Below are 26,329 nucleotides of genomic sequence, written 5' to 3'. Positions count from 1 at the left end.
CCACATAGGTGCAGGGGCCCAATCACTTGGACCATCTTCTACTTCTTTCCCAGGCCAGAGCAGAGAGCTGGATTGGAAGAGGAGCACCTGGGACACTAACAGGCAACGATATGGGATGCTGGCACTGCAGGCGGAGGCTTAGCCTACTACACCACAGAGCTGACCCCTTGAGAATGTCTATCCCTCCCTCATGTCTGGAGAATACCTTTGCTTGATATAGTATTCTTGGTTGGCAGTTTTGTCCCTTCAGTACTGTGAAAGTCTCACCCAGTCCATCCTGGCCTATAAAGTTTCTGTTAAGAAGTCTGCAGTAAGCTAATGGCACCCCTTTATTGGGTTCTTTTCTCTTGTAACTTTGGGAATCTGTAACCCTGGAGATCATGACTATAATATATCATGGGGTAGAATTTGTTGTGTTGAATCAAATGTGCTTTGACCTTCCTTCCTAGATAGTTGATCTTTCTCTTGGTTTGAGAAATTTTCTGTCATTATCCTTTGAATATACATCCTACCCCTTTGGCATTTGAAAGTCCCTCTTGAACCCCAATAACTCTGATATTTCCTCTTTTCATTTTATCTCATATTTCCCATAAGCTTTCCTGTTCCTTTTTCTTTATTCTCCTCCAAGTGGATTTTCAAATAGCCTGTGTTGGAGCTTACTTATTCTTTTTTCTGTTTGATCTATTTTACTATTGATACCTTCTACTGTGTTTTTAATTTTGATTAGTGAGCTTTTAGTTGAAAATTTTCTGCTTGTTTTTTTTGTTTGTTTTTGTTTTTTTGTTTTTTAACTTTTATTTAATGAATATAAATTTCTAAAGTACAGAATATGGATTACAATGGCTTCCCCCCCATAACGTCCCTCCCACCCGCAACCCACCCCTTTCCCACTCCCTCTCCCCTTCCATTCACATCAAGATTCATTTTCGATTCTCTTTATATACAGAAGATTGATTTAGTATATATTAAGTAAAGATTTCAACAGTTTGCTCCCACACAGAAACATCAAGTGAAAAATACTCTTTGAGTACTAGTTATAGCATTAAATCTCAATGTACAGCACACTAAGGACAGAGATCCTACATGAGGAATAAGTGCACAGTGACTCCTGTTGTTGACTTAACAAATTGACACTCTTGTTTATGGCCTCAGTAATCACAATAGGCTCTTGTCATGAGCTGCCAAGGCTATGGAAGCCCCCTGAGTTCACTGACTCTGATCATATTTAGACAAGGCCATGGTCAAAGTGGAAGTTCTCTCCTCCCTTCAGAGAAAGGTCCCTCCTTCTTTGATGACCCGTTCTTTCCACTGGGATCTCACTGGCGGAGATCTTTCATTTAGGGTTTTTTTTTTTCCCCCAGAGTGTCTTGGCTTTCCATGCCTGAAATACTCTCATGGGCTTTTCAGCAGGATCCGCATGCCTTAAGGGCTGATTCTGAGGCCAGAGTGTTGTTTAGGACATCTGCCATTCTATGGGTCTGTTGTGTATCTCACTTCCCATGTTGGATCGTTCTCTCCCTTTTTTATTCTATCAGCTAGTATTTGCAGACACTAGTCATGTTTATGTGGTCCCTTTGGTTCTTAGTCCTATCATTATGATCAATTGTGAACAGAAATTGATCACTGGGACTAGTGAGATGGCATTGGTACATGCCACCTCGATGGGATTGAATTGGAATCCCCTGGTATGTTTCTAACTCTACCGTTTGAGGTAAGTCAGCTTGAGCATGTCCCAAATTGCACATCTCTTCCCTCTCTTATTCCCACTCTTACATTTAACAGTGATCACTTTTCAGTTAAGTTTCAGCACTTAAGAAGAATTGTGTATTGATTACAGTATTCAACCAAAAGTATTAAGTAGAACAAACAAAAACAATACAAAGAGGGATAACATATTAACTTGCTCATCAACAGTCAGGGTGAGGGCGGATCAAGTCACCGTTTCTCGTAGTGTTCATTTCACTTTAACAGGTTTCCTTTTTGGTGCTCAGTTAGTTGTCACCTATCAGGGAGAACAAGTGATATTTGTCCCTTTGGCATTGGCTTATTTCACTCAGCATAATGTTCTGCTTGGTTTTGTTTAATTCCATTCCTCTATAAAAGCTCTCTGTTAGAATGTTGAATTATTTCTCTTTGTTTTCATGAATTTCACTGAATTTCCTTAAAACAGCTATTTTGACATCTTTGAGCATTTGGAAACTTCAGGTTCTAGGTAGTTAGCTTCTGGGTCTTATTTTCCTCTTTATGTGAGGTCATAGTTCCCTGAAAGTTCTTAACTCTGTGTGTGTGTGTGTGTGTGTGTGTGTGTGTACACAACATCAACTGTACATTTAAAGATTGGTTTTAGTAATCTGGCTTTATCTGTGACTGTTCTAGAAATTCTAAGCAGCCTGTTTTTCTTTAGCCTATGGATGCTTCTACAATTTCAGCCCTAGGTAGCATCCTATACTGAGCTTTGCCCCACATCCACTGTTAACATGATTTCAAATGATTCAGTCCTACAATACTCCCCAAACTCAAATTTGTCCCAAATCTGCAGTGGTTGTATTGTTTGGCGTGAACTGCAAATGTGCCTAAAAAGGTGTAGTTCATCCCTAGAAGCCTCTTCCTGGAACTGTGGTTGGCCAAGGCTCCTTGTCCAGTGTCTACCAATGTCATGATGCTAGACCGCATCCGGAGCCCACAGCCCACCAGGAGCGGTGAAGCCTGGGAGTAGTGATGCCAAGCCTGCCATGGCCTATCTGCTACTGAGCTGAGTTACTGCTGCTCCTAGCAGGCACCACTGATGACACTGGCTGTGATATTAGGCTATTCAACCAGGACTATGAACTCTTCTGGGCACTAAGCAGGTCCAGAGGCTCTGTCTGCAGGCAATGGCCTGGAGACAGGAATTGTTAGAATCTGCTCAGTGCTAGGTTTACCAGCCTGACAGAGTCCCAAAGCAGTCTTGTGGTACCTTGGCTGTCTGCCTAATGTTGTACTCTAGCAGGTCCTAGATGGGTCACATCTGGGTTTCAGAGTCACTAGGTTCTGTGAAATCATGGAGATGCACCCTATGAGAGGCTGGTGTGATACACACCAAAACAAGTCTGTCTCACTCCTGAGGCTCTGCCCATGGGCACTGGCCTTGACTTCCGTGGCTTTGTGAAGGAAACTTAGTGTGTTGTGTGGCTGTTCAAATGGTGTCTCTACAGGGAGCTGATCACTGGGGCAGCTTGCTCTGCTGCCATCTCGGCTCCACCTCCTTGCTTACTTGGCATTTGAAAATCGACTTTTATTATTTCTGTCCTGATGTTTTATTAGAAAATTAATGTTCAGCAAATAGAACTGATGTCTTGTGATTTAACAACCATCTTAAATGTTGTGGAAGAAAGAATCAGAGCACAGCCTCCCAGCTTATCATATTATTTGGTATTGTTATAATGCACAGTCCCTCCATAGAGCTGCTATTCATTATGTGAGGCAGAAAGATAATTGCTTGTATGGGATTGTTCTGAGCATTGCACTAACTTATCACACTTGTCCCCGTACATTAAATGCCCGTAGGGCTCCATGATCCTTGTCATAAGCAAAAATGCCTATACATATTTACAAATACACTCTGGGTATGGCATTGTCCCCAACTGAGTGAGACTCATTGGTACAGCAGAAATGTGAGAAATTTAATATTCTTTCTCTTCATCTCTAAATTTCTTTCTTTTTAAAATTTATTTTTATTGAGGCTGGCGTTGTGGCATAGTGGGTAAAACCACCGCCTGCATTGCCAGCATCCCATATGGGCGCCAGTTTGGGTCCCAGCTGCTCTACTTCCGATCCAGCTCTCTGCTACGGCCTGGGAAAGCAGTAGACGAAGGCCCAAGTCCTTGGGCCCCTGCACCCACTTGGGAGACCCAGAAGCTCCTGGCTCCTGGCTTTGAATTGGCACAGCTCCGGCTGTTGCAGCCAACTGGGGAGTGAATCATCGGATGGAAGACCTCTCTCTGTCTGCCTCCCCTTCTCTCTCTGTGTAACTCTGCCTTTCAAGTAAATAAGAAAAACTTTTAAATTTTATTTTATCCATTTTAGAGTCAGAGAGAGAGAGAGAAAGAGAAAAAGAGAGAGAGCACCCATTTGCTGGTTCAGTCCCCAAATACTCACAACAGCACTGGGCCAAGACCACCTAACCGGAACCAGGAATTCAACCCAGGTCTCCTGCATGGGTGGCAGGAACCCAATTACTTGGGTGATTGCTTGCTATTAGTCAAGGTGCATATTAGCAGAAAGGTAGAATTGGGAGTGCAGCCAGGACTAGAAACTAGGCATCTGAAAAGGAATGCACACATTTTAATCAACATCATAACTGCGAGGTTAAATGCCCAACTCCCCTCTAAATTTCCCCCAACTAGTTATTGGAGTCTCTAGGTGGGTATCTCTCTGGTACCCATAAAATAGTCCTCATATGGCTGCAGCTAATTTCCTTCTGTCCAGCTCATCATAACATGTGCTTTTCCCTGCAAGGGCTTATTTTAGATACAGATGAATACAATGTGCTTTGCAGAACTGGCAGGTTCCCATCACACTCCTGTAGTTAGCATTGTAGGAGAGTGGTATACCAAGGCGAGTTTTCAGGTAAGGAGGATGGAAGGAAAGGAAGGATGGAACCGATGGCTTTCATCCCAGAACCTGTGTTCAATACTCTTCTCCCTAAGAGTGAGTTACTTCCTGACAGCATCTCGGAGCCCCCAGATTCTGCTTTTCATGCATACGGGGACTTCTGAGGAGCAATACCTTGCTTATTGTTGATCCTCAAATATTTGAGGTTGGAACTAAATTGAATTCATGCATTAAACCCCTTGAATGGAACAGCAGCCCTTAAAGGACCTGTCGTTATACTCAGAGGTATCCCATCCAAACACAGCCTTATTTAAACTTGTGCCTGAGACCACCGTTATAATTTTAGCTCTTAAAAACTTGCTTAATATCTCAACTGTATTCTCATCTCATGCTTCCATTATATTTTTCTGTTGTCCCAAAGTTGTTATGTACATAACAAAAATATTACTCATGTCTTTCTCTTAGTCTTCGGCAATTTTGTGCTGCTGCAACAAAACACTTGAAACTAAGCAATTTATTAAGAAGACAAATCTGTTTCTCACCATTCTGGAGGCTGGGAAGGTCAAGGACCAGCAATTCCACGTGTCTGATGAGGGTTGTGTCCTCTGACGGAAAGGAGTGCTGTGTCCTCACTTGGCAGAAGGCAGAAGGGCAAGTGAACTGAACACTGTGTGAAGTCTCTTTTATAGAGGACTTAATGCCATTCAAAAGGGAGAAGCCCTTATGACCTAGCCTCCTCTTGAAGATCTAAACTCTTAATACGACTACACTGGCCATTAAATGTTAATATTTGAATTTTGGAGGGGACACATTCTAATTGTAGCACCCCTCAAAGCTGCCAGAAAGTCTTTCCAACTTCCTTAATTTTTGTTAATGTGTAGGTTTGGGCAGGGGATGAGATTGGAAGAAATCAATAGTATAATCTTTCTTAATGTGTCACAGGTGAGAAAATGTGAAACAATCTTTTTGACTTTTCTCATTTCTTACTATATACTAGTTCTAACATGATAATGCATTTTTAGGGATTTAATGTGTTACTCATTTTATTGCTTCCTTTATATATATATATTTAATTTGTCAAATTTTGTTCTTTTCATAATGTCATGATACTTTTCTCAGACCTTCTTAAAACTAACTGGGACTGGCATTATGATGCAGGGGGTTAAGCCTCCACCTGTGACACCAGCATCCCATATGGGTACTGGTTTGGCTGCTAGCCACTCCTTTTCTGACCCAGCTTCCCACTAATGCTCCTGGGGAAATAGCAGAATGTGGCCCAGGTACCTGGGCCCCTGACGCCAATGTAGGAGATACAGATGGAGTTCCAGGCTCCTGGGTTTGGCTTGGCCCAGCCCTGGCTGTTGTGGCCATTTGGGGAGTGAATTAGCAGATGGAAGATCTCTCTGTCTCTATATATAACTCTGCCTTTCAAATGGATAAATAAATCTTTTTTTAAAAAGCTAATTTAGTCAGCTACCTTGTGGCTCAATGTCTCCTTGATTGATTCTGCTCTCTACCTCACTTACTAAATGAACTTCCCATTGAATCACCATACATACCTTCTGTAACTACTTGTCCAAGTAATCCTCAAGGTCTCTCAATTTGTAAATACTTATTGAATAACTAGTATTACCAGATTTTTCTCTTCCTTTCCTTCTTACTTTTTAAAAAAAAATTCTACTTACTTGATATGAATTTTCTCTGAATCTCTTCAGTTTTTGTTCTTCTTTCCTTGACTTGATTCTTGTTTCACAATAGCTCATAGTCAGAGCTACAAAATTTGGATTTTTATTATTTGTCAATTGTTCTTATAATGAATTATAAATCCTTAGAATTTGAAACAATATTTCACTGCATTTACATATTTTCTATTTTAAATTATTAATTTTTATTTGTATTTTATTTGAAAGACAGGAAAAGAGAGAGAGATTTTCCATTCATTAGTCCAAAAACCAGGGCAGGGCCAGGTTGAAGCCAGGAGCCAAGAACTCCAGGTCTCCTGTGTGCATGGTGAGTACCCAAGTACTTGAGCCATCACCTGCTACCTCCCATGGTGTACATTAGCAAGCTGGAATCAGAAATGGATTAAGGTGCCACCCACCACCACCATCACTGTGCTGTAGTGGCATAAGGCGCTTGCCTGTGATGCTAGCATCCTATATGGGCCCCAGCTTGAGTCCTGGCTGCTCCATTTCTGATCCAGACTGCTGCTAATGTGCCTGAGAAAGCAGATGATGGCCCAAGTGCGTGGGCCTCTGCACCCACATGGGAGACCTGGATGAAGTTCCTGGCTCCTGGCTTTGAACTGACCCAAACCCAGGTGTTGTGGCCATTTGGGGAGTGAACCAAACTTTTTCACCATAACCATAACTTTCAAATAAATAAATATTTTACCTAATGTTTCATGTTTTTTAAACAAAATGAGATCTCACTACTTAAATTTTTGAGTTAACTTATTTCTTAACTCCTTAGCACTTTTTTTTTTTTTTTTTTTTTTTTTTGGACAGGCAGAGTGGACAATGAGAGAGAGAGAGAAAGGTCTTCCTTTGCCGTTGGTTCACCCTCCAATGGCCGCTGCGGCTGGCGCGCTGTGGCCGGCGCACTGTGCTGATCCGATGGCAGGAGCCAGGTACTTATCCTGGTCTCCCATGGGGTGCAGGGCCCAAGCACCTGGGCCATCCTCCACTGCACTCCCTGGCCACAGCAGAGAGCTGGCCTGGAAGAGGGGCAACCGGGACAGAATCCGGTGCCCCGACCGGGACTAGAACCCGATGTGCCAGCGCCACAAGGCGGAGGATTAGCCTAGTGAGCCGCGGCGCCGGCCCTTCTTAGCACTCTTAATTTGACACTTATTTGTGTAGTTAGCCTATGTTACAAAAAATTATAATGAAAGAAAGCTAATCTATAGTAAAAGCTTAAGCTGTTTTTGTGGAATCTGATAAGCTAATTGCAAAGTTCATACAAAAAAGAAAAAACTAAGAATATAAATATAGCCAAGGGGAAAAGAAAATGGCCAATACACTGCTGAAGAAAAGTGGAGTTGAGAGTGCAGAAAATTGTCCACCATGTTTCCAGGGTTACTTTAAGTTTCACAAGGGTGTTACTGGGACAGGGATAGGTAAATACAACAATGAAACAAAACCAGAGGCCGGCGCCGTGGCTCACTAGGCTAATCCTCCGCCTTGCGGCACCGGCACACTGGGTTCTAGTCCCGGTCGGGGCACTGGATTCTGTCCTGGTTGCCCCTCTTCCAGGCCAGCTCTCTGCTGTGGCCAGGGAGTGCAGTGGAGGATGGCCCAAGTGCTTGGGCCCCGCACCCCATGGGAGACCAGGAGAAGCACCTGGCTCCTGCCTTCGGATCGGCCATTGGAGGGTGAACCAACGGCAAAGGAAGACCTTTCTCTCTCTGTCTCTCTCTCTCACTGTCCACTCTGCCTGTCAAAAAAAAAAAAAAAAAAAAAGAAAAGAAAAAGAAAAAAAGAAACAAAACCAGGAACCTCAGAGACAGACTCACGTACATGAAAGAAGTCAGAGCTTGCCATTTTAGAGTGGTGTGGAAGGAATTGGCAATTTAGTAAACAACATCTGGATAACCAGTTTTCTATATGGAGCCATATCATAACCAAAAAACAAATTCCTGTCAGACTGAATACCCACAGTTTTTTAAACTTCCTAAAGAAAACATGCAAACATGCATTGCCTTTGCAACTGTACATTGGTACATTGTAAAAGGATTGAAGGCAAAATAGAGGCAGAACCCATAAAGTAAAAGATGTATAAATGCAATTACATCAAACTAAGAATTTGGTTATTCAAAGATACCATAAAAAAACACAAACCACAAACCAGAATTTCTGACAATATTAGTTAAAAGACTAGTAGTTCATGTATTTAAAAATCTCCATGTGGGGTGGGCATCATGGTGCAGTTAAGCTTCCTCTTGATATACCCCATAGTCCATATCAGAGTGCTGGTTTGAATCTTGGCTACTCTGCTTCCAATCCAGCTCCCTGCTGGTGTGCCTTAGAGGGAGTGGCTAATGGCTCAAGTGCTTAAATTTATGCCACCCACATGGGAAACCCAGATGGAGTTCCTGGCTCCTGGCTCCTGGCTTTAGCCTGGCCTAACCTTGGCTGTTGCAGCCATTTGGGGAGTGAGCCAGTGATGGGAAGATCTCTATTTCTCTCTCCTCCCCATCTCTCTGCCTTTCAAATTAATAAATCTGTTTTTTAATATCCAGAAAAAAAAAGACACATAAGCAATAGAAAAATGGGTAAAGAACATGGATATGCACTCCACAAAAGAGGGAAAAAAACTAATGACTGGTAACATATGCATCTAAAAAGATGTCCAACCTCACTAATAATCAGCAGAAAGACAACATACCATCTTATATCTAAATCATTGACCAAAATTTTAAACATGACAGGTCAATGTGTTTGTGAGGATGAGGGACAACAGGAGCTCTCATGTAATGCTGAGAGGACAAATTTGTCCAAACCCTGTTGAGAGTCATTTGGTATGAACTAGTAACCCACCTGATACCCAGCAATTCCGCTCATAGGTACAATTGACTTCAGAAACCCTCACGTATGTGTAGCAAGAAACAGCAAAATATTCATCGTACCGTTGTTTGTAGCAGTAAAAACTAAAACCAGCACAAAGGACCATTGACAGGAGACTGGATAAATAAGGTATGGGCTGTCCATACAGTGGGAAGTGTAACACACAGAAATGAAAGCAAATGGACGCTAGCTCCCGGTGTCCACATGAATGAATCTCTCAGACATAGAAAGACAGGAGTAGAATACATAGAGTGCAGTTCCATTTATACAAAATTCAAAACTACAAATGCATTATTTAGGAAAATGTACATTAAAATTATAATGAAAAATAAAGGAATGACAACCCATAATTGAAGATAATGGTTGCCTAGGAAGCAAAGATCGAGGAAGCAGAGAGGGATGGTGATGCTAGGTGGGATGCACAGAAAGGGTCTTCTAAAATATCTCAGGGCTCCTTTAATTTCCTTTGGTTTTTAATTTATAAACTTTTTAAAAATTTTATTTTATTGTGGTGAGAATTTTACTGTAGTAAGAATTTTTATCCTCAAGCTGAGTGGTGGGTTTAAGCAGATTAGTTTTTCTATTCTTATTTATATATATATGTCATTTTTATATTCTTAGCACATACAAAATAACTCAAAATGAAATTGTTGTTAATACATGCAATAGGTGTTGAGCTAAATAACTGGGCTTCTGGTTTGTATTCTGTGTATTATTCTATGTTTGTTTACCTGAATTGCTCTGATGCTACCTACAATCACTGCTGGAAACAATGTTTACATGGTTCCAATGACTTTGCATAGAGCATTCACTCTTTACAACTCTGTTGTCCTTTATAGAAAATTTACAACCAAACTGTACACAATGAACTATCAGGGAGAGCATGCAGAAAATCAGGGAAGTTTTGCTGACATTGAAGGCTGAGATTATGAATGAAGTGGGAGATTTCTACTTTATTTTGCGCTGAATGGTAATAGTCTACATGTCTACAGTTTCAAAAAATGTTTAAAGAATAATCCTTCTCCCTCACCTTTTTTTTTAAAAGCTCTCCCTACTAAGTATCTTTATGAACATATGGCAGTTCCAAGAAAAAGCCAAGTAAATATCTGAAACATTAATGTGCCATGCTGCCATCATCCTAAGACTAAAGAAAACTGTAAATCCAGCAATCTCCTAACACAACAACTGTTGCCTGCCAATTCTTCTATCAAATAAAAATCATCACTTAGGGGAAGGATGGCTACATGGTGACTAAGCAGACAGATGGCAGGTGTGAGTCAAAACACTCTGGGGTGCTAGCTCAGATCATTCTGCATTACACCCTGCTGGAGAGCAGAATCAGAAAACAAATCACCCATTAGACTAGGAGGAAAATGCCCCAAATCCCACTAACAGCCAGAAATGTAAAAGTAGACAAGATAGCAAAGTTTAAAATGCTGTATTGTAACTTCTAAATCCAGTTCTTTAGGTCTGCCCTTTGATCATCCTCCACCTCCATCTGACTTAAGTCTCTCTCACCTTTTCTGGCTGGCTAGCAGTTTCCTGTAGTGCACAAGGAGGTCATTGTTTTTCCACTTGATCGCCCCTGCCTGAACTGGACCACCTGTTACAAAGGTTACCTGGTTTCATTCCTGCAGGGCAATGTTCCAAGGCCAGAGAAAAGATTTCAACCACATCCTTGCCTGGCAAACAGCCCGTGGTAGTTTCTGCTTTGGGTTCAGTTCCTGGGAGTGACCAAATCTAACTTCCATGCCTTAGACACATTCTGTTGGGGGAGGGGGAACAAAGACTCAAGCCCTCCCTCATTTGCATAACTGCTTTACATACTGCTGTCATAAAGAAGGCAATTTGCTTTAATGAATTTGAATGTAATTATAGAAAAGGGCCCTAGGTGGAGCCTTAGTACAAATGGAAGAACAAATTGAAAATAAAAATAAATCAAAATTTTCCAAAAATTCCCTAAGAAATCAGAGCATTTTATATAAGAAAATGAGTGTTCTTCTCTCAGCACAAGAAACAGCTACATTTACATGGTTTTTTTGTTTAGAATAATCCTCAAAAGAGCGTGTTCAGCCATAATGGCTGAGAGCACATTAATGCCGGTATTCTCTGGGCAAGATGGATGTCCCCAAGCTGCCAGCACACTTGCCTGAACATCTCCCCTTCTGCTTACAGGGACACCACCACTAATTTATTTATTTAAGTGCGGTAAGAATATCTCACATCTAAAGAGAAATAATCAGAATTATTTGTAAGATGGTTTTTATTAGATTATAAGCACAGTGACTATAAGAACTCAAAGTTTTTTTTCCTGAGGTTGTGTTTTATTTTGTTTGTCACCACAAAGTCTGGAAAGACTTGGGATTTTCCCCCCAGTTTTATTTAGTGTAACTGACAAAACTTGTATATATTCAAGGTGCGCAGTGAAATTATTTGATACACATTCTATTTTTTTTTTAGATTTATTTATTTATTTGAAAGGCAGAGTTACAGAAGCAGAGAGATAGCGGTCTTGCATCCTCTGGTTCACTACCTAAATGGCCAGTACAGCCGGAACTGGTCCAGCTTATGACATCATTAGATAATATAATGTTATGGAACCACCAATATATATGCAGTCCATCATTGAATGAAATGTCACTATTGGCATATGGCTATAAAATTTAAATCCTGTTGTTAACATTCCTAATCATATGTCAGTATGATCAACCAGCAATTAATCCAGTCTTTATCATGTTTATAATCCACACATATGTTTTAAATTATACTGAGAGACCCGAGCCTGGATCAAGGTGCAGCTATTTTAGACTAGGCCTCCATCTTGTAACTCAGGCCTGACCAAGCCCTGAACCCTAAGCCAAAAGCTCCTAAAAAAAGAAAATAAAACTCACCTTATGATAAACTCTCCTAGCAACAGCCAATTAACAAATAGCAGGGAAATACGCAAAATTCTAGGTGTCTTTTCAGACAGTTAAGGATATTGATAACATCCCCAAACCCTGCAGTTTGGCACGTACACCCTAGCAGCTCAGACCCTAAACTTCAGCCAATCATAAAATGACAAGTATAAATTTAAAATATAAGCCTATCAGATGCTGTACAGCCGAACTTGTTTGTTTAACTGTATAAAAACCCTAACGACCTTACTGTAGGGGCCACCGATCCAGCCCAGCTATGCCTGGTGCGGACGTCGGTCCAAACTTGAGTTTGAAATAAACTCTTGCACTTGCATCAGCCTCAGCTCCTGGTGGTCTTAATTGGTGGGAATTGGACGCTTCAGGTACAACAATACTACATACATATTTACAATGAAATAAAACCTAGCATACTGAAATCTTTAAAATTTATATAATTAATTAAATACTATAAGTATTTTCAGAAATTTACTTTTTTTTTCAATATCATGTTGATGAGCTTTATCCATGACACAAGTAGATCCATTCCTTCTCTTCTTTTTTAATAAACTTTCACTTTGGAATAACTTTATACTTCTTGGAAAGTTATAGAACACAGAGAGTTCCAATAAACCATTCCCCAAACTTCCCCCAATGTTAACACAACAATAATACTTTGTTCAAACTAAGAGATTATCAAAGCTATTTTGCAATTCACTAAACTTGGGGCTTTATTTGAATATCATCAGTTTTGCCAATAATGTTTAGAATCTAGTCCAGGATACCACATTGCACTTACTGTTCATTCATTTTTTTCTGCTGTATGACTATACTAAAACTTATTTCTCCATTCTTTTTGTTAATATTGTTTTCAGATTTTCATTGATATACCAGATGATATCTTTATATGTACATGCATGAGCACATATAATACCCTTGTGTGCACATATGTAACACATGGTCTACAAAGTAGTTACACCAAGATATAGCCTCACAAATATATGTCAGTTTCTGCTGATCTGTTTTTAGCTTACACTCATTATTAAGATTACTGGTATGAAATAGCATTCATTTTCATTTATATTTGCACTTCCTTATTGCTTGTGAGATTGTGCATTTTTCATGTGTTTCTTGTTTTGTTAGGTGCTATTCATGTTCATTGCTATTTGATTTTATTGTATTGTTTTGTAGACATCTTACATGTGTATATATACATACTCTATGGTAAGTCATTGTTGGCAATATGCATTGTTAATGTCTTCTCTAGTTAGTGGAATGTCTTCTTTTTTAAATAGTGCCTTTTTTTCTAAATATTTATTTTATTTATTTGAAAGAGTTACAGAGAGAGGTAGAGACAGAGAGAGAGGTTTTCCATCCGCTGGCTCACTCCCCAGATGGCCGCAATGGCCAGAGCTGTGCTGATCCAAAGCCAGGAGCCAGGAGCTTCCTCCTGGTCTCCTATGCGAGTGCAGGAGCCCAAGGACTTGGGCCATCTTCCACTGCTATCCCAGACAATAGCAGAGAGCTGGATCGGAAGAGGAGCACCCAGGACTAGAACCAGCGCCCATATGCAATGCTGGTGCTTCAAGCCACGGCCTTAATCCGCTGTGCCACAGTGCCATCCCCAAGTAGTGCCTTTTAAGAGAATGTTCCAATGTGGGAAGCAGTCCACACTGCAGACTCATAGAATGATAAACACTTTAAATAGCACTCTGACCTCAGAATCAGCCCTTAAGGCATTCTGGTCTGGCCTATGAGAGCCTTTCAGGCATGGAAAACCAAGATACTGTGGCAAAAAAATGTCCTACATGAAGGATCTCTGTGAGTGAGACCCCAGTGGAAAGAAGTGGCCATCAAAGGATGTACTTTCCTCTGAAGGGAAGAGAGAATTTCTACTTTACTTATAGCCCCGTCTAAATACTGATGGAGTTTGTGGATTCAAAAGGCTTCCATAGCATTAGCAGCTCATTCAAGAGCCTCAGGTGATCACTGACATCATACATGAGAGTGTTACTTGCACTTACTTCCCAAGCAGGACCTCTGTCCTCAATGAGTTATGAGAATTAACTGTAAAACTTGTTCTCAAATAGTTTTGTGTGTGTGTGTGTGTGTGTGTGTGAAAATTGCTGAAATCTTTAATGAATATAGAGTTGATCTTCTGCGTATAAAGTTAATTGAAAATAAATCTGAATGGGGACTGGGACTGGGAATGGGGGAGGGAGGAGGAGATGGAGTGGGAGTGAGAGTGGGAGGGCAGGTATGGTGGGAAGAATCACTATATTCCTAAAGTTGTACTTTTGAATTTTGTGCTCATTAAATAAAAGGTTTCTTTGGGGGAAAAATACAGTGCCTTTTGATGCATAGACATCTTAAATGTTAATGTGCTCTAACCAATTCAGAGATTTCCATTTCTGTTTCTTAATAGCAAAGTATTTCCCAACTCTGAAATCACAAAATATTCTTATATACTTTATCCTAAAAGTTTAAGGGTTTTACATACATTTTGATCTATCTTCTACTTGTTGCAGATTTTTTTTGGTGTCATGTGAGATAGGACTCTAATTTCATTTTTTCTCCTTTATAAATACCCACTGACCAGTAATATTTACTAAATGGTTTGTTTTTCTCTACTGATCTGTGATACCACTGATAATAAATATCAAATTTCCATTTGGGTATGGATTTATTTCTATACTTTTTGTTTTCCATATTCTTTATATTATATTATTCTAATACCACACTATCTTAATTATTTCACTTTTATAAGTCTAAACATCCAGAAGAGGTTCCATTTTGTAATTTTTCTTCAAGAGTATATTGGTTATTCTTTGCTCCTCCATTTCAGTGAAAGGATTCTAATAAATACCTTATTTTAGAACCAGATCTACAAAATGAAACAAAATAAACTTGGAAGAATTTGGAATTGTGTTGAAGGAAAATTGATATGTTTGTGTTCTGAGTCTCTGTATCCATATACGTGATATAGTAGATCTCTTTAAAACTATATCAGTAAAGATGTATAATATTTTTCCATTAAATTCTGCACAACTATTAACAAATTAATGTTTTGATGTTCTGTGTTTTTGCTTTATTTTAAATATTTTTAAAGTTACATTGAATGCAAATAATTGTTGAAGTATAGAAATACAATGCATTTTTGTACACTGAAACTTGGTGAAACTATTATGGTAATAATTTGTCTTTTTTCATGGATTTTCTATATAGGATATTATTATTTATGAATAACACTGTTTTAAATCTTCATTTATATCCTTGTACACTTTATTCACTTATTTTCTCTTATTCCCTAATTGTTAAATGTTAGAGCCTATATATGTCCATTGAAAGTATCTATTATTGTTTTGTAATACCTATTCCAAATCTTAGTGTTCCTTCTCAGAAGATGATAAAGTTCAGGGCAGGGTATGTGTGTGGGGTGGGGAGAGGGAAGAACAGCATTGTGAAATGACGAGTTAAGCTACTGATACTTGCAAATGCCAGCTTCCCATATCTTAGTGACAGTTCCAGTCCTGGCCTGCTCCACTGGTTCACTCCCCAGATGGCTGCGACAGCCAGGTCTGGGCCTGGCTGAAGCGAGCAGCCAGGAATTCCATCAGGATTTCCATGTGGGTGTTAAGAACCCAAGTAGTTGGGCCATCATGTGCTGCCTCCTGGCACATTAGCAGAAAGCTGGGTCATAAACAGAGTAGCTGGGGCTTGAAGTAGCCACTCTGGTATGGGTTGCATCCCAAGCAGCACCTTAGCTTGCTACCCCAAAACACCTACTACAGATTTTCTTTGTTGTATTGTTTTAGGTTTTTAAGATTTCAAAAAATATTTATTTGAAAGAGAGATAGAGAGCTCCCATTTTCTGACTCACTTTCCCAATGCCGAGGTTTGAACAGGGAACCCAGTCTAAGTTTCCCATGTGAGTGGCGTGAATTCAGTTAAGCTGTCACTGCTGCCTACCAAGGTCCACATTAGCAATAACCTGGAGTCAGAAGCTGGCACGGAAAATTGAGCTCGGGTACTCCGTTGTGGGGTATGGGTGGGCATCCTAACTGCTAGAGCAAATGCCTGTCCCCGTTTTTAATTTTTCATATTATTTCACCTTTTGTGTCAGAAAATCCCCACATAGGTGAATTTTTGTTTAATATTTCCTCCCTAATAGTAATTACCATCCATTGTTTTAAACTTTTGTGGAGCAATTAATAAAGTCAAGGTTAGTCACTGATAGTCTATTCTCTAAATAATGTAAGAATTGTAGAGTATCTTAACTCTAAAGTCCTCCTGGCATAGAAGTTACTTTATTCCAGCATTGTGGTTGCCTATTTTTATATATTAAGATATTTATTTATTTGAAAGGCAGAGTTATAGAGAGGCAGAGGCAGAGAGAGAGGTCTTCCATCTGCTGGTTCACTCCCAAGATGGCCATAACAGCTGGATCTGGACCAATCTGAAGCCAGGAGCCAGGAGCCAGGAGCCAGGAGCTTCTTCCAGGTCTCCCAAGCAGGAGCAGGGGCACTGCTTTCCCAGGCCATAGCAGAGAGCTGGATCAGAAGTGGAGCAGCCAGGACACGAACAGGCGCCCATATAAGATGCCGACATCACAGGTGGCGGCTTTAGCCTCTGCGTCACAGTGTCAGCCCTGCCTATTTTTTAGTACCCATTGAGTTAATCATTATAAATAGTATTGTTGTATGTAGCATTTCACTGAGGCTTGAACACATTTTATTGTTTCTTTGAACACAAATCCTTATTGAATCTCATTGAGGTCCAGTGAATTCGATTTCCTTCTTCCTGCTTTACCTTTTTGAAGGGCTTCAGTGAAAATTTGTTAGTGGTAAAGGCCTTACATATTATTCATTTGAAAACATCTGCATTTTACCTTCATTTTTTAAGGCAGGGAGACAAACAGATCTTCATATACTAGTTCATTCCCCAAATGCCCAAAACAGCTTGGATTGGGCTAGGCCAAAGCCAGAAGCCAAGAACACAATCCAGATCTCCCCTGTGGGAGACAGTGACCCAAGTTCTTGAGCCAGCATCTGATGCCTTTCCAGAATGTGCATTTATCACGAAGACTGATCAGAAGCAGAGGCATTTGACTCAAACCAGTCACTCCAGTGCAGGATGTGGGCATCCCAGAATGGCGTCTTCACCTCTGTGCAATTGCCTGCCACTCACAATTCCTATGCATGAAGGTTGGCTGGTGGACTTGAACAAATGTTGGCTAGCAGCTCTTTTGTCTTAGCACCCTGAAGACAGTTTACTGACTTTTTTTTTTTTTTTGATAGAGTGGACAGTGAGAGAGAGACAGAGAAGGTCTTCCTTCCGTTGGTTCACCCCCGAAATGGCCACATGGCCAGAGCTACGCTGATCTGAAGCCAGGAGCCAGGTGCTTCTCCTGGTCTCCCATGCGGGTACAGGGCCCAAGGACCTGGGCCATCCTCCACTGCACTCCCGGACCACAGCAGAGAGCTGGCCTGGAAGAGGGGCAACCGGGACAGAATCCGGCGCCCCGACCGGGACTAGAACCCGGGGTGCCAGCGCCACAGGTGGAGGATTAGCCTAGTGAGCCGCGGTGCCGGACAGTTTATTGACTTCTGCCTTTTGTTGTTGTAAGGCAGCTCTGGGTATAATCAAGAGTCTGTTTTCCCTGCCTGTTTTTAAGAAGTTTTATTTTTCTGTGTTACGGAGTACTATGTGTCTGAGTCTGATCTTGTATTTTTTAAAATCATTTATTCAAGTATAATTCACATACATGCAGGTAAACATACTCATTTAAAGCAATCATGACGATGGTAAGTTTTGAAAGTTTTATAAACCCATGAAACTCTCACCACAATTAAAATACATAACATTTTTATAACACAAAATGTATCTTTGTTGTTCTTTCTAAGCCATTCTCCATTCCAAATCTAGTTGCTCTCCTTTCTGTAACTTCATATTAGAATTTTGTTTTCTAGAATTTCCTATAAATGAATTCACAGATTAAGTACCCTCTTCTATTTGCCTTATTTTCCTAAGCAAATCCATGTTGTTGCTTGTATAACAGTATGTTTCTAGAAATAAGTATTAATTTTAGCTTTTACATGTATGAATTTAATACCTATTTTAGAGTTCATTTTTGTGTTAAGAACAAGCCAAAAGTAGCAGTTCTCTTTTCTGCCCAGCTTGCTGTTTGTTGTTTAGCATCATTTGCCAAAACAAACAAACAAACAAACAAAAAAAAAACCAAAAACACAAAAAACCTACCCTTGGGGCCAGCACTGTGGCACAATGGTTAAGCCACCACCTGCTGTACCAACATCCTGTGTGAGCACTGGTTCTGGTCCTGGCTGCTCTACTTCCAATCCAGCTGCCTGCTAATGACCTGGGAAAGCAATAGAAGATGCCCAAGTGCTTGGGCCCCTGCCATCCATGTGGGAGACTCGGATGGATTTCGTGGCTTTTAGCTTTGTGTGGCCCAGCCCTGGCAGGTGCAGTCATTTAGGCAGTGAACCAGCAAATGGAAGCATTCTCTCTCTCTCTCTCTCTCTCTCTCTCTCTCTGTAATTCTGACTTTAAAATAAATCTTTTTAAAAAATTTGAGTGGCCAGAGTTGTGACACAGAGGGTTAAGCTACCACCTGTGACTCCAGCATTCCATAAGTGCGCTGGTTCAAGTTCCCTGCTGCTCTGCTTCGGATTCAGGTCCCTGTTAACACACTGGGAAAAGCAGAGGAGATGGTCCAGGTACTTGGGCACATGCATCCAGGTGGAATTCCAGGCTCCTGGCTTGGGCCTGTCCCAGCCCCAGCTGTTGTGGCCATTTGGAGCATGAACCAGCGGTTAGAAAACATCTCTCTCTCTCTCTGTCTCTCCCTCTCTCTAACTCTGCTTTTCAAATAAATATTTAATAATTTGAAAAAAAACTATCATTTCTCATTGAATCATCTTGGAACTAATTAACGATATATGTGTAAGAATGTTCATGAATGTTTATGAATTTTGTTTTATCCCATTGATCTATATGTTTCTAGATCATTTGAACTAAATGCTTAGTCAATCCCACACTGCCATATTTACTGTAGTTTTATAGTAGCTCAATGTTGTAGCTGTCATTGTTGTTTCACAAAATTGTTCTGGCCCTTCTATGTTTTTTGCATTTTCATACAAATTCCTTAATCATTGTATCACTTTCTATAAAATCAAAATCCCTCTAAGGTTTTGATTACCATTACTTAAACCTATACACCTAAGAGGGAAGAACTGACATCTTTTGATAATTATTGAGTTTTCCTATTCATAATATGGTAATTCCTCTATTTATTTTAGTCTTCTTGAATTTCTCTCATCAATTCTTATGTTTTTAGTATATAAGCCTTGCATATATTTTATTAGCTTATTCCTAAGTATTTTATGTTTTCTGATGCCACTATGAATGGTATTTTGTTTAATTTTAATATCTAATTTTCATAACTAGTATAGAAATACAATGGATTTCCCTACAGTGATCTTGTGTTGTAATCTTGCTAAACTCACATTAGTTCTGTAGTTTTTGTGTAGCTCTCATGTCCTTTTATGTATAGGTGTTCACGTTGTCTACAAATAAGGAAACATTAGTGGAATCAATAGTTTTTGGTGGAAGCCCTGTGGGAAGCAAGAAGCTGCCTTAACTGCTTCACAATGCTGAGGAAGCCAGAGAGGGACAGTGGGAAAATGCCACAAAATAACTCCCTTCACCTGTCTTCCAAGTCTTGTAAGGGTGTATCTATGACCCTAATTTGCATACAGAACCTTGTATAAAAGTGAGCTGAGAAGAGCAGTTTTTGGCTTTCCAATCTCTTCTAGAGGATTACAGGTGGAGTGGAGGTCAATGAACAATCCTGGTGTGGTCAGTGCTTGACCTTTTTTTTTTTTTTTTTTTTTTTTACAGGCAGAGTGGACAGTGAGAGAGAGAGAGACAGAGAGAGAAAGGTCTTCCTTTGCCGTTGGTTCACCCTCCAATGGCCGCCGCTGCAGCCGGCGCACCGCGCTGATCCAAAGCCAGGAGCCAGGATCCAGGTGCTTCTCCTGGTCTCCCATGGGGTGCAGGGCCCAAGCACCTGGGCCATCCTCCACTGCACTCCCTGGCCATAGCAGAGAGCTGGCCTGGAAGAGGGGCAACCGGGACAGAATCCGGCGCCCCGACCGGGACTAGAACCCGGTGTGCCGGCGCCGCAAGGTGGAGGATTAGCCTATTGAGCCACGGCGCCGGCAGTGCTTGACCTTTATAGAGGGAAGGTTTGAGGAAAAAACAGTGTAGATCAGAAGATTGTTTGGCAGGCACAATCAGAAGAAAAATCGTTGATTGTTCTTACAGAAAGCTGATTCACCCTTCTGAAATGAAGGGAAGCATTCACCCACAACATACACATGCTGCCACATTGAGGTTTGCTCTCCCTAGCAAAGGGCTGGAGACTTAAGGTGATCCATGTCTACACTCCACAGTTACTGCTCTTTGTTTGATCTTTCCTTTGCAATGGCTCTGTAACTCAAAAAAGCGATTTGCTTGGAAATATATCTGTTCTGAGTCAGCTGTCCTAGCTTAACTAGTCTATAAGAGCTAAAATTTCCCATCCCAATACACACCTTAGTTGATACAAAACTACCTACTGACTGACTGTGATTTACGAGACTAAGTATCATGTTAGTCATTCCCACATTTTTAATGGACTTTTCCTAAAAATATTTAGAGGATCTCTTTTATTTTGGGGTAGACTTTTGTCATTTCCAATCAAGGAAACTTGATTCTGCTTCAACCTTGGAAAATTTATCCTTCAATTAAATCTGAAAATGTGGTAAACATCTAATTTTTCAAGCTTACAGCCTAGTTCCTACTTCTTACGTTTTGCATACCACTAGATGGCTCATTTTTTAAATGAAAAACTGATTTTTAAATTAAAAAAATTATATAATTGCATACTAATGACAGACTACTAGAAAGTCATAAATACTGTCAAAATAATCTTCTTCATTTAAATGACCTCTCTAACACTTGTGAAAATTATTTGTAATTAAATAAGCCCAGTTGAGATTAAAATTGGAGATAGTAGTTGTTGATGCCTTAACTGTTTTTCTGGACTTATTTTTCTTAAATGTGATTTGTATTTATTTCCCAATACAATTCCAGCCATCCTTGCAGTTCAGTTTCCTGAGGACTCTAAGAAAATCCTTTACCAATGCTCCAGGCCCGTGGCCGTGTCATTCTTCTGTGAATTCCCCCATCCTTCCCAGAAATTCCAATCTTCCTCACTGTTTAAGTTCTAGGCTAAGGATTTGAGAGGTATTTTTAAATGTTATAATTCACATTCACTTCTCCTTGCCTAGTATTACTGAGAAAGATATAATTTGACACCCTATTTGTTTTCTTTTCCTTTTCATCAAGGTGTAATTCTAAAGGCATTAGTATCAGTATTCTTCAAATCATTATCATTGTCATTCACATATAGATGGGCCTACAAAATGAAGGGAGAATTTATAAATCATAAATTTATACATCAACAAGTTCTAGCATATATTCATCTCTCTTTGCATTACGATTAAGAAACTGTTTTTTTGAAATTGTAAAAATAGGTGAGCTAAGTTTTAAAGAAAGGTAAATTTGTAACCCCTTCTAAGTTAATAACAAGTCTGAAAATAAAGTAGCTGTGAGAAGAGGAGACCCTAAGGAATCATTTTAATTTTCAAGTCAGCAGCCTGGTCACTCGCTCTCTGCTCTCCTCCCCTAAAACATTTTGGAAACACAGGGTAGCCTGGAAGCCACAAAGGTAAGTTCCCTTGGTGATTAGAGGGAGGGAATGGTCCACATCCTTTCTGCACACTGTGGATGTGACAGAGTCTATACAGAAAGCCATGTTTTTCTGAAAGAGTGGACTGCAAAACATGTGGGGTGGGGCTGATGGTATCCGTGAACATAAGTTCTTCAGTGCTTCTTGAATTTTAATGTACTTCAGAAACATGCAGGAGCAGTTTTAGAAAATGTACCTTTAATCTCATGCAGTTCTGGGCAGGTGTATGGGAAACCACATTTTTATTTAGCCCTCCAGGTGATCCTGACACAGGTGGCTGAATGATTAAATGAATGACCAAACTTTGAAAATTATTGTATAAAAATTCACCTAATAGTGTTTTTAAATATAGAACTTACAAAATAATGACTTTTATCTACATGTGTGTAAGCTTTTACCTGCTTTCTTTCTTACAACCATATGAGATTAAATAGAACAGGAGTTCTATTTTACAGAGAATAAATATGAGAGATTAAAGTCCCTCTGTCAATGTCAGAGCTGAAGCAATAAGACAAGACTTTGCGGGGCACCGGATTCTGTCCCGGTTGCCCCTCTTCCAGGCCAGCTCTCTGCTGTGGCCAGGGAGTGCAGTGGAGGATGGCCCAGGTCCTTGGGCCCTGCACCCCATGGGAGACCAGGAGAAGCACCTGGCTCCTGCCATCAGATCAGTGCGGTGCGCCAGCCGCAGCGCGCTGGCCGCGGCGGCCATTGGAGGGTGAACCAACAGCAAAAGGAAGACCTTTCTCTCTGTCTCTCTCTCTCTCACTGTCCACTCTGCCTGTCAAAAAAAAAAAAAAAAAAGACAGACAAGACTTTGGCTATGAGATCAACACTTACAGGTTTTCACTCTGCAATCTACCTCTTTCTGCCCACGTGTTGAATGTCCTCCCTCTCCACTGGGCATCAAGCCAAGGTATAGAGAGTGTGCGTACCAGTGAGGTGAGAGATTAGCCCTGTATGATTCTAACGTTGTATTTATTTTTTTTAATCTGAAGAGTGAAATTAAGGGAGACTTAAGTTCATTACTTACCATGTGTTATCATAGTACAGCCACGAAGTCCCTTGCAGTCCATATCATATTTTTAAACCTTTCCAAAGGTTCCTTCCTCTGAACAATCTTCCTTACGATGCACCCTTGAGACAGTTGCTCCCTCCCATGTGCTGTCACTGAATTTTCTACTTGTCCTCCTCATTTTCCTTTTTCCTACATATTCAACTATATTATGGTTATAGTAATCCCTTCCCAATGTTGAGCTTATCTGAAGGAAAATTATTAGGTATGGAAATTTCTCCCCAGTGTGTATCTTTTCTGAAATCGTGAGAATTTTTTTGTCATAAAGGGAGTTATTTGAAGATATTTAGAAAAAAAAAGAAAGCAGAAATAGGTGGTAAAGGATGCCCGAGCAGCTGCAGAAAACCTAAAAATGTGAACTAACTGTAGACACTGGATTTACACTCCCAAAGCTGCTATTCCAGCAGATGCTGAGGGCAAGTCTGCAGGCCGGAGGAGCTCACCTCTGTGGTCCAGGAAGCCAAATCATGTACCACGAAGGCCAGTCAACAGTGAAAACACACAAAGAGCATGGAACATGGGGAAATGATACATTTTGACTACAACTGTTCATTTCAGTGTAAAACCACTTAATCCTGTTTCAACTTTGGAAGACAAAGATCCTTGAATATAAGAAGCAGGAGGACCTGAGAGTTTATACACCATTTCAACAAAGAGCAATCAATAGTGTTGATGGGGCATGACAAAGGAAAAAGGGGTTGGGGCTGGGGCAGTAAGTTGTGGATAAATGACAAAGAAATATAAGGAAAAAACTAATGGAAGACAAGGGATATTTTAGTGCATTTGTATAGATTCATCTCAGCATCGACTCCCTGGGACCAGAGATAAGGATGTTCTCTTCCTGGTACAGACGAGGCACCATTCTCTTAGGAAATTTAGTTCTGTTTTTATGTAGAAAGGATTAAAGCAGATAGCCTTTTCTATTTCTGCTATCTCTTGATTGCCTTCAGCTCAAAATAATCCATGTGCCATAGTAGCACTTTTAAAGGTGAACTGTCTGATCCCCTCAACCGCCGATTAATCTCTTGAAATGTATAGGATCACCAGTGATAATTCTTCAATAAAGAGAAAAACAAATGCTTTGCTCCCACACAAACATTATGAACAACTATTGATAGTAATAGTATTCATCCATTCTATCATCTACAGAAAAAGAAAGTATTATGATGTTGAATCTATGTACTTCATGTTTGGGATGGAACCAGGATGAGGATGTTTTACCAGCTAAAGTAATTGGCTGCCAATTCTTGTTTCTAAACACTGTGCCCAGGGTTGATGAGTTGCTCACAGAGTTCAGAAATGTTTTGAAAATTTTTAAAAAATGAATTGGTTCTAAAGAAAAACACTACACAAAACAAAGTAGAGAATAATTTGTTAAATGCTTGCAAATTATAAGATTGCACTAACTTCACTAATGTACTCTTCATAAAAATCTCATTCCATTCATGAGTTACATTTTAATCACTTGGAAAGAATTCCCAAGTATACTTGATGATGTGTGATAAATCAGAGTTAATTGTTCTACACTACTAATTACAGTCAAATAATTTAAGAGAAAAAATAATGTTTCAAAAATTTAAGTAAAATTTGATTTATTATGTTTAATAGGTTCAATGGATTCATTTGAACATGTTTGCTAAATTGAGGGACTTGGGTCCTCAGAGAAAGAATGCCTAGAAACATAAAATGGCCAGACTGGGGTCAATACTATTCAGTGCTTTCACTATAGAAAGTATAATCACATGTACTGAAGAGAGAAAATGCAACCACAACTGTGGAATAAAAGTTTTTCACAGCATAGAAGCAGCATCTGTTCAGTGTATAATATTTTGATATAAAAATTATAATCTTATGCAGAGATGTCTTCTGCAAATACTGCTAATTATATCTTCTTATTTTTGCTCCTGCATCCCTGAAAATATTCCAATGTATTGACTCACTATTTCCTAGTAATAATTTGAGTACCAATTTTTGTTTTATGTTGTCCCTACAGCTTGATTTTAATGGATATCAAATGAGCCAATATTAGGGCTAGAATTATAAAAAAGTGTTTTGTGCATTGAATTGTAAAGATAGCTTTAAATTTTAGTCCCACATGTGATGCTGATTTCCATGACAGTTCAAATTTCTTTTCAGTATTCTGAACAACTCAAACACATTGTGAGAAGATAAGTATAGTGAGGAGTATTCTTCAATAGTCAGAATGTCTTTTCGTTTATCAATGCATCAGTAGTTATCAGTAATTTTTGTCTCTCAAAATGCAAATAGCTCAAATAGCTCAAAGCACTCTTTCCATATTTTTTTATTTGTCTACCTTATCTTCTTTCTACTTAAATTATTTTGAACTTTTCCACACACACACACACACACACACAAACTTTGTAAAAACTGGAGAGTTAATTTATTTGCGGAAATGTATGTATGTGCCATGTTATCAAAGAGCTGCTGCTCACAATTCAGCTCGGAATCTCCAAAAACCACAGATCCATCAAAACTAAGCATCTTGTTAATACAATACCACCTAATTTTTTTTTTTTTGACAGGCAGAGTGGACAGTGAGAGAGAGAGACAGAGAGAAAGGTCTTCCTTTGCCATTGGTTCACCCTCCAATGGACGCTGCGGCCGTTGCACCGCGCTGATCCGAAGGCAGGAGCCAGGTGCTTCTCCTGGTCTCCCATGGGGTGCAGGGCCCAAGCACTTGGGCCATCCTCCACTGCACTCCCTGGCCACAGCAGAGAGCTGGCCTGGAAGATGGGCAACCGGGACAGAATCTGGCACCCCGACCGGGACTAGAACCCAGTGTGCCGGCGCCGCAAGGTGGAGGATTAGCCTATTGAGCCACGGCGCCGGCAATACCACCTAATTCTTATATTGATATTATTGTACATCTTAGTCTGTTTTCTGTTTCTGACAACAGAGTACATACATATGCTGGATACATTATAAAGATAAAGGATATATTTTGACTTACTGTTCTGGCCGAAAGTCAAGGGGCTACATCTGATAATGGCTGTCTTGAGGGCAGAGTGGAGGCAGCAGGTGTCACATGGTGAGTGACAGGGAGTGAGGAAGCATGTGTGTGTGTCCTCTGGTCTCTATCTCTCCTTATGAAGTCACCACTATTCGATGATGGGGCTCCCCACTGGTGACCTTTTAACTCTTAAACACCTCTCAATACCACAGTTGGATTAAGTTTCTGCTCCTTAAGTTAAATCCTCAACTCCAGTGAGTCTCACAGGGAACAAATCATATTCAAACCACTGCATTATATACAAACAATATTGGAAAGATTTAAAAATACACATTTAAGGAGAATCAAGTTCATCATGCCATTGGTCTTTCCCATCTAAGTATTTGTATGCAGAGCCTGAGAAAGTGCTGTCTTTCAGAG

At 40.1% G+C, this 26,329-nt stretch overlaps 1 protein-coding gene across 4 annotated transcripts in view; it reads right to left on the bottom strand.

Annotated features, from left to right (window-relative positions):
- The window catches only part of LCA5 (lebercilin LCA5), a 149,415-nt gene extending 123,379 nt beyond the window's left edge, over positions 1–26,036 (bottom strand). The window contains exon 1 of one of the 4 annotated variants that reach the window (XM_051854531.2): positions 25,910–26,036. The gene's annotated coding sequence lies outside the window, so the exon portion shown is untranslated. The remainder of the gene's footprint in view (positions 1–25,909) is intronic. The other 3 variants (XM_051854533.2, XM_051854530.2, XM_051854536.2) reach the window with 3 other exon arrangements.
- Positions 26,037–26,329: the final 293 nt, after the last annotated feature.

This window comes from Oryctolagus cuniculus, chromosome 5, assembly GCF_964237555.1.
Source record: "Oryctolagus cuniculus chromosome 5, mOryCun1.1, whole genome shotgun sequence".
Taxonomy (NCBI): Eukaryota; Metazoa; Chordata; class Mammalia; order Lagomorpha; family Leporidae; genus Oryctolagus; species Oryctolagus cuniculus.
Note: the sequence above shows the minus strand (reverse complement) of the source record. Positions and strands in the feature narration are given on the sequence as shown.